At 43.7% G+C, this 9,774-nt stretch overlaps 1 non-coding gene and 1 pseudogene across 1 annotated transcript; both read right to left on the minus strand.

The window, feature by feature from the left end:
* Positions 1 to 4,021: 4,021 nt before the first annotated feature.
* Positions 4,022 to 7,201, minus strand: LOC122069052 (annotated as a pseudogene).
* A 233-nt stretch (positions 7,202 to 7,434) lies between these two features.
* On the minus strand, positions 7,435 to 7,590 carry LOC122069044. The gene has a single exon (XR_006137332.1). It is a non-coding gene; the product is annotated as a 5.8S ribosomal RNA (ribosomal RNA).
* Between the last annotated feature and the right edge of the window lie 2,184 nt (positions 7,591 to 9,774).

Raw genomic sequence — 9,774 nt, forward strand, 5'->3', positions numbered from 1 at the left:
GTGGTGGTCCAGTTTCTCAAAGAGAACATTTTTTCCCGCTTTGGTGCACCACGTGCAATAATTAGTGATAGGGGTACTCATTTTTGTAATCGGCTTTTTGAGGCCCTAATGAAAAAGTATGGGATCACCCATAAGTTATCTACCCCTTATCACCCCCAAACTAGTGGTCAAGTGGAGGTGTCTAATAGGCAGATCAAACAAATCTTGGAGAAAACTGTTAATCCCAACCGTAAGGATTGGTCCCTTAGGCTCATTGATGCCTTGTGGGCCCATCGGACTACATTCAAGACTGACCTTGGCCAGTCTCCCTACTGTTTGGTGTATGGAAAAGCTTGTCACTTACCAGTTGAGTTGGAGCATAAGGCCTTTTGGGCCATTAAGAAGCTTAACTATGATTTGTCTGATGCAGGAATTCATCGTAGGCTCCAACTATCTGAGTTGGAGGAACTTAGGAATGAAGCCTATGAAAGTTCTAAAATTTACAAGGAAAAGACCAAAGCTTTCCATGATAAACACATTCTGCGTAAATCTTTTGCAATTAGTGATAAGGTCTTATTGTACAACTCTCGATTGCATCTTTTTCCTGGTAAGCTTAGATCCCGATGGGATGGCCCATTTATTGTTTATAATGTATATCCCCATGGGGCTGTGGAGATTTTGAATCTAGGAACAGGGGTAATTTCGAAGGTTAATGGTCAGCGTTTGAAACCGTTCCTCGAGTTTCCCACTACTAGTAGTGAAGAGGTCATGGAACTCCATGAACCTTTTTACACTGATGACTAATTTTTAATCAGGTATGACCCCCTTGCATTGTCTTTGCTTTTAATTTTTTCCATGCATTGAGGACATTGCATGACTTAAGTATGGGGGAGGGAAACCAGTTTTTGTTTTTTTTTCTTTCACTTTATTTTGTTTGTTTTTCTTTTTATTTTTGAGCTTGCTAAGGATGAAGTCCTACTATGGCTTTTGGCTAATGATCAGACCATTCAGATGCTTGATGTATGAAAATAAAAGTTTTGACGAAGGTACCCATTTTGAACGTATAAAAACCCTGTTGAGAAGAAAGAAACAAGCATGTGTCTTGAGATGGGACTTTCTTTTGAAAAATAAGAGACCCCTGTTTTATGGTGATGGACCATATGTAAGTCTATGGGTTCCTTGTACTTTTGATTTGGAGTTGAGACCTTCTTTTTAATTTGGCATGGGTTGATAAATGCACAATTTTAAATGAAATGTAGAAATGTGGTATAAAGAAGAATAAGAGTTGATTCCCTTGGAACTAGACAGGGCATTGCGCCTCAGGAAGCGTGGTGTCTTGATCGAAATTCCTTGGGAGGAAACTTCTGAAGTAACTCTAGCATCACTGCCTTTGTGGACATATGCAAAAAGCGAAGCTACATAGTAACTTGGGTGTCTGGTGTTTGCTCCACCATGTCATTCAGGCCAAAAGTAGTGGAGTAGAATAGAGTTTATTAAGCAGAAAAAAAGAGAAAAAAAAATGTGCAAATGTCATTATTGCTTGGTAACATGTTTGGTCAAAAACACTCCAACGCCTTAGTCATTGGTTCCCTATTTCTTCACAAGTGGTTTTACCTTAAGATAAGGATGTTTTGGAAGAGATGAGGTGAGTTCCAAATTAAGAAATATGCTAGTGCCTGGAATTGATAAAGGGTAATAAAAGTTCAAGTGTGGGGTCCCTTGTAAGAGAAATTATCTTTGCTCCGGATTGGTATGAACCATACCTTTAGCCAAAGTTGAGATTTGTTTATTTTGAATTTTGGGTGTATATTCACTGCAAATACCCACGAGACACAACTCGTCCACTAGCGGTGACCTAGGGGTTTAAAGACTTGTTGCACATGCTAAGTGCAACCGTGATTCCTACGAAAGTGAGTTAGGTTTTTTTTGTTTTTATTCTTTTCTTTTTGTTTTGCTCGAGGAGTAGCAAAGTCTAAGTGTGGGGGAATTCTGATGAGCACATTTATGTGTGAAATCTAGGGTAGTAAAACATGCATTTTACATATTTAGAATGGAGCTACCTTGGGTTTTACTCTCTTTTTGCAGGTTTTATATTTTTAAGGCCTTAAGGATTATCGGGTATTATATCTTCAATTTTACACGTAAAGAGGTCCTATTTCTTTTCATGGTTGCGAAGAGGATGAAATTCTGAGCAAGATGGACGTGTTCAATTAAAAGTACACATTCGTTTGGTCACCCGTACAAATGATTATTCTTTTCGGGTCAGAAAAAGAATAATGGATCAGAACTGAACCGAGATACAGAACCAACCCGTTTGCAATTGTCCCAGAGGTACAAGGAATACTCCAAATGCCAACAAGGATCGATGGACCACATCCTTAAGTGATTAAAGATTTGTTTTTGGTAACAACAACTACCTAATGTAGTTGGTGAACTATGGTGTGCAAAATTCCCTTGCTCACCAAGAGATCTCAAGTTCGAATCTCATAGTTGTATTTTTTAGAGAATTTGTTGAAGATTTCCTGCTTTTCATTCACTTAAAGCACTAAGGGCATGGAGGGGATTTCCACATCAAATTAGAAGCAAGGAAAATCGTGGAAGCAAGAAGAGAAAAAAAAAGGAAAGGAAAATCGTGGAAGCAAGAAGAGAAAAAAAAGGAAAGAAAAAAAGGGAGAAATAGAGATTGTCCAAATCTTCTCTCTCCTCCACATCATCACCAAAGATTGTCCAAATCACACAAAGGAAGAAAAAAATCGTCCCTAGGAGAGAGAAAAAGAAGAAAAAAAAATTAGAAAAAAAAAAGAGGAAAGAAAATAAGCAAAAAAAAATTTCTCTAAATTTATTTCTCTCTTCTCTCTCCTCCATCTTAGCACTTTTGGACTCAAAAGATCTCACAATCAATTGTGGGTTTCTCCCTTTTAGGAAAGAAAAATTTGTTACCCTACCTCCCCATTCCCTATAAATACAACTCATGTAAGAGGAGGAGAGACAATTCATTCTTCTTCTAGTTTTTTTTTAGTTGCTCTCTCTCTCCCTCTCTCACTCTTTGATTTTAGTTCTTCTCTATTTTGGCTTTAATCACTTTTGTTATAGTTTTTTTTTTTATGTCAATTAATGCAAGCACTCTTTTATTTTTATTTAGTTCTTTTTATGTTTAGGATTTATGCAATTGAGTTGTAATTTTTTAATTATAGTTCTAGGCTTAGATCTAGGTGACAAGATCAAAAGCTGTGGAGCAATTTTTTTTCAAGTTCAAGCATTGATTCAAGTAAGTAGGCTCCTTCAGTAGTCTTCTCTCCCCCCTCTCATTCCCTCTTATGACTACCCTTTCTTTCTTAATTTAGGATTTTTATTTTCAGTCGTTACATTATTGCTGTTCCTTTCCCCCAAGGTTCATGGCTAGTGTATGTGTTGGATTTGCCCCTCCTAGCCATAGAACCATCGATTTATTGCTTTTATTTTAATTGTCTCCCTTTCTCTAAAGTCAGGTAGAGTAACCCTTGTAAGAGTGACTCTCTGGTCAAGTAGGGAAGCTCATATTATGATGCATCCCTCGGGCTAAGTAGAGAAACCTACTTGTGAGTCTCTCTCTAGCTTTATCCCCTTTCTTTTACTTTATTTTTATTTCAGCTTTTTTTTTTCCTTTATTTATTTATTTTTTTAATTGCGTGGGTTGTTTATTTTCAATTATTTATATATTTAATTTTAATTGCGTGGCTTGCGTCTTTAAATTCTTAGATGACGAATGGTTAGGACGTTATTTTTAGGACGGTAATTAGAATTACATCACAACCATTAATCAGTTCACTTTCGCATTATTAAAAGAAATTAAAAATAAAGTGGCTGCTCTCCTTGTGTTTGACCCGTAGCTACACTGATCCGTACGCTTACGGTTACATTTTAAAATCTCAAACAACATTGTCTGCTGCCCCTCTATGTGGCCCCTCGAAAATCACTCGGGGAGTGGCACCCCCTCCATCAAGGTAGCTCTTATGCTCTTTGCCCCTTTCCAGAAGGAGACATGAACCCCCCAATAAAATATACCGGTCTATTTTTTGAGCTTCAAATATCCAAATCAAATGAAACATGGTATGAAATTAAGGAAAAATCTGGCACACGGAAGCTTCGTGCCACTGGCTTTTCAACCAAGTGCGATGACCAATTGTGTGAATCAACGGTTCCTCTCGTACTAGGTTGAATTACTATCGTGACACTATCATCACTAGGGTAAAACTAATATGTCTCACGACAGTCTAAACCCAGCTCACGTTCCCTATTGGTGGGTGAACAATCCAACACTTGGCGAATTCTACTTCGCAATGATAGGAAGAGCTGACATCGAAGGATCAAAAAGTAACGTCGCTATGAACACTTGGCTGCCACAAGCCTGTTATCCCTGTGTTAACTTTTCTGACACCTCTAGCTTCAAATTTTGAAGGTCTAAAGGATAGATAGGCCACTCTTTCATGGTTCATATTCATACTGGAAATCAGAATCAAACAAGCTTTTACCCTTTTGTTCCACACGAGATTTCAGTTCTCGTTGAGCTCATCTTAGGACACCTGCGTTATCTTTTAACAGATGTGCCACCCAGCCAAACTCCCCACCTGATAGTGTCCTCTACCTGGATCACCCCACCAAGGCTGGCCTTGGGTCCAAAGGAGGGACAGAGCCCTGCCTCCAACTCACGGAGTATGTAAAATAACGTTAAAAGTAGTGGTATTTCACTTGTGCCGTTTCGAGCTCCCACTTATCCTACTCCTCTCAAGTCATTTCATAAAGTTGGACTAAAGTCAATCTCAACAGTGTCTTCTTTCCCCACTGATTCTGCCAAGCCCGTTCCCTTGGCTGTGGTTTCACTGGATAGTAGACAGGGATAGTGGGAATCTCGTTAATCCATTCATGCGCGTCACTAATTAGATGATTAGGCATTTGGCTACCTTAAGAGAGTCATAGTTACTCCCGCCGTTTACCCACGCTTGGTTGAATTTCTTCACTTTAACATTTAGAGCACTCGGCAAAAATCACATTGCGTGAGCATCCACAAGGACCATCGAAATTCTTTGTTTTAATTAAACAGTCGGATTCCCCTTGTCCGTACCAGTTCTAAGTTGACTGTTCGATGCCCGGGGAAGGACCCCGAGGGGGCCATTCCCAGTCCATCACCCTGACCAGCACGCGGTGGCCTACTCTCACTGTGAAAGCAGCTCGAGTAGTCTGTCGATAGCTGATGGGTTTAAAACTGGGACCCTGTGCCTAGCCCTCAGAGCCAATCCTTTTCCTGAGGTTACGGATCCATTTTGCCGACTTCCCTTGCCTACATTGTTCCATCGACCAGAGGTTGTTCACCTTGGAGACTTGATGCAGTTATGAGTACGATCGTGCGTGGTCGGCACTCGGTCCTCTGGATTTTCAAGGGCTGCCAGGGGTGCACCGGACACCACACGACGTGCGGTGCTTTTCCAGCCGCTGGACCCTACCTCTGGCTAAGCCATTTCCAGGGTGGGAAGGTTGTTAAACAGAAAATATAACAATTCCCGAGGCCCCCGTCGATGTCTTCGGGCTTCCTAACGTTGCCATCAACCGCCACGTCCCGGTTCGAGAATTTTAACCCAATTCCCTTTCGGAGCACGTGAGCATACATGCTCTCTAACGGGCTTCCCCCGTCCCTTAGGATCGACTAACCTATGTCTAAGTGCTGTTCACATGGAACCTTTCCCCTCTTCAGCCTTCAAAGTTCTCATTTGAATATTTTCTACTACCACCAAGATCTGCACCGACGGTCGCTCCGCCCAGGCTCACGCCCCAGGTTTTATGGCGACTGTCGTGCCCTCTTACTCATCAGGGCCTATCAGTTGCCCCGACGGTTGAGTATAGGTTGCGCGCTTCAGCGCCATCCATTTTCGGGGCTAGTTGATTCGGCAAGTGAGTTGTTACACACTCCTTAGCGGATTTTGACTTCCATGACCACCGTCCTGCTATCTTAATCGACCAACACCCTTTGTGGGTTCTAGGTTAGCGTGCAATTCGGCACCGTAACCTGGCTTCTAGTTCATCCCACATCGCCAATTCTACTTACCAAAAATGGCCCACTTGGAGCTATCAATTCCATGGCGTGGCTCAACAAAGCAGCCACACCATCCTACCTATTTAAAGTTTGAGAATAGGTCGAGGGCGTTGTGCCTCCGATGCCTCTAATCATTGGCTTTACCCAATAGAACTCGCCTGTGGGCTCCAGCTATCCTGAGGGAAACTTCAGAGGGAACCAGCTACTAGATGGTTTGATTAGTCTTTCGACCATATACCCAAGTCAGACGAATGATTTGCATGTCAGTATCACAGCGGGCCTCCACCAGAGTTTTCTCTGGCTTCGCCCTGCTCAGGCATAGTTCACCATCTTTTGGGTCCCGACAAGTATACTCTCACTCGAACCCTTCACAAAAGATCAAGGTTGGTCAATGGTGCAACCCACAAGGGGATCCCACCAGTCAGCTTCCTTATTCCTTATGGGTTTTACTCGCCCATTGACTCGCACATAAGTCAGACTCCTTGGTTCGTGTTTCAAGACAGGTCAAATAGGGAGCCCGACAGGCCGATGCCCGAAGCATGCAGTTGCCAATAGGCATGCCATCGAGGCACATGTTGCCTACCATGATCATGGTGATGACATCTCCTCAAGCAAAACGCGATAACCCGGCTTGGGACGCCATCGCAATCCACATCGGTCTATACCCCGAGTCGAGGGCGGACTGATTATTAACCGTTTCGCATCCAATCAAGATGCATCGTTGGCCCCCATCTGCTTCCCTCCCGACAATTTTAAGCACTCTTTGACTCTCTTTTTAAAGTCCTTTTCATCTTTCTCTCACGGTACTTGTTTGTTATTGGTGTCTCGCCCATATTTAGCCTTGGATGAAATTTACCGCACAATTGGGGCTACATTCCTAAACAACCCGACTCGTCGACAGCGCCTCGTGGTACGATAGGGTTCGAACATGAAGAGGATCTCACCCTCTCCGGCACCCCCTTCCAGGGGACTTGGGCCAGGTCCACCACTGAGGATGCTTCTACAGACTACAATTCGAATGACAAAGCCGCACGATTCTCAAGCTAGGCTCTTCCCGGTTCGCTCGCCGTCATTAAGGGAATCCTCGTAAGTTTCTTATCCTCCGCTTATTGATATGATTAAACTCAGTGAGTAGCCCCGCGTGACCTGGGGTCACTGTCGAAATGCCATCGAATGGTAATCAGGGTCACCAGAGCCCAATGGGAGCAGAACACACACATGATGTCTGAACAATTGCAAAGTGGCTCGACCCACCACTCATCGTGAAGCTTGTCACACAAGGAGCCCTTGACTTTGGGCTGACTGCACCTCAAACAGAGACACAGGGGGCCAATCTTTGCTCCGCACCACCACCACAAGGGGTAAAGGAGGTGGGGCAACATGACACATGACACCCAGGCAGGCATGCCCTCAGCCCGATGGCTTAGGGCGCAACTTGCGTTCAAAGACTCGATGGTTCATGGGATTCTACAATTCACACCAAGTATCACATTTCTCTACGTTTTTCATAGATGCAAGAGCTGAGATATCCATTGCCGAGAGTCGTTAAGATAAAGATTCGAATCTAGGATGACCACACCACACCAAAGGCGCAATGATGTCATGTCCTTTTCGTTGCGAGTTCCTTGGCACCGACTGCGCCGGTGGTTGTGTTTGGGTCAAATGCTACGAAGGATCGTAGGCCAACCTTTTACAAGGGTCAGGAAGGAAGGAGCTCACGCTCCCACGCCCTACCTTGATCGCATAACACAACATGTTCACGAGTCATGCTAGGCAGGTATCGACAATAATCCTTTCGCAGGTTCACCTACAGAAACCTTGTCACGACTTCTACTTCCTCTAAATGATAAGGTTCAATGGACTTCTCGTGACGTTGATGGAGGTGAACCACCCACGTCGTCACGATCTGAACACTTCACTGGACCATTCAATAGGTAGGAGCGACGGGCGGTGTGTACAAAGGGAAGGGACGTAGTCAACGCGAGCTGATGACTCAAGCTTACTAGGAATTACTCATTGAAGACCAACAATTGCAATGATCTATCCCCATCACGATGAAATTTTCAAAGATTACTTGAGCTCGTCGGCCAAGGCTATAGACTCATTGAATACATCAGTGTAGCGCGTGTGCGGCCTAGAACATCTAAGGGCATCATAGACCTGTTATTGCCTCAAACTTCCATAGCTTGAGAACTCACTTACTTGGTGCCTTGGATAAATGAGGGCACCTCTATTTATAGTCACTCTTAGTTACAATGATTGGCTAAGATATGTACATGTGTCTTACATCCAAAGATTGGGGTGGAAACTAGAAGCTTCCCGTCTCCTTAGTGGAGAACTCTAGAAACCTCCCTATATAATATTTCCTTATAAAATATCTAGAGTTCCACACTTTGGTAGAAATCTCTAGAAATTGGGCCTTACTAAGCCCAATGGTCTAAGTCCATGGGCTTAATGGCTTGACCTGTGGGCCTTCAGTGGGCGGTCTGTGACACTCTCCCCCACCTAATTCGGTGACGTCCTCGTCGCATCTTCTTTGTGGAACCTTTGTATGTGGTCTTGGAACTGCCATAAAGAGTCGACGGGTTACCAACTTGCTTCGCTCTCTGGTAGCTCCTTCCACTTGACTAAGTATTCCCTACTAAGTGGTACTCCTCATCTTCGGATGACTCGATCAGTGATCATGTATTCAGCCTCCTTATCGTAGGAAGTAGTGATAGCCATTGGTGCTCTTATTGAGGCTCCACGACTTGGGTCTTCCTTATCTCTATGGTATGGCTTTATTAGGCTTGCATGGAAGACTGGATGGATCTTGAGTTTAGGAGGTAGGCTCACCTCATAGGATACTTTGCCCACCTTTTTGGTTATCTCGAATGGGCCTTCCTACCTACATACCAGCCCCTTATGTACCTGCCTTAGGGACTTAAATTGTTGGGGTAGAAGCTTCACAAGTACCAAGTCCCTGATCTTGAAGTTTTCTAGTCGCCTCCCTTTGTCAGCCCATTTCTTCATCTTTTTGGTGGCCTTGTCTAGGTATGACTTAGCCACATCTAGCTTTTCTTGCCACTCCTTGGCAACCTTAAATGCCGAAGGGCTCTTCCCTATGTAGCCGGTCATCACCGTATTTGGTGTTAAGGGTTGTCGTCCCGTGGCAATTTCAAATGGACTTTGGTTCGTAGCCTTACTTCGTTGGAGGTTGTAAGAGAACTGAGCCATATCAAGCAACTTGGCCCAGTCATGTTGGTTAGCACTCACGAGTGTCCTCCAACAAGCTATTAATGCACTCTGTTTGCCCATCGGTCTTGGGATGGAAGCTTGTTGACAAGTGTAGCGATGATCCCAACAACTTGAATAGCTCTGTCCAGAACCTCCCTGTGAAGCGAGGGTCTCGATCACTTATTATGGATTGTGGCACACCCCAATGTTTGATGACATGCTTTAGAAATAGCCTTGACGCTTCTTCTGCCGTACAATCCCTTGGTACTGCCACGAATGTGCCATATTTTGAAAATCTGTCAACCACCACCATTATTAACCCACATCTTTCTGACTTGGGTAGGGCATTGATGAAGTCCATAGAGACACTCTCCCATGGTCTTTTTGGTATGGGAAGTGACTCCAGTAGTCCCCTGGGTGGTTGCTGCTCCACCTTATCTTGTTGGCATATAAGACAAGTTCTCACATAGGCCTCTATGTCATCCCACATCTGAGGCCAATAGTAAGCCGCT

This window comes from Macadamia integrifolia, unplaced genomic scaffold, assembly GCF_013358625.1.
Source record: "Macadamia integrifolia cultivar HAES 741 unplaced genomic scaffold, SCU_Mint_v3 scaffold526, whole genome shotgun sequence".
NCBI classification, from domain to species: Eukaryota; Viridiplantae; Streptophyta; class Magnoliopsida; order Proteales; family Proteaceae; genus Macadamia; species Macadamia integrifolia.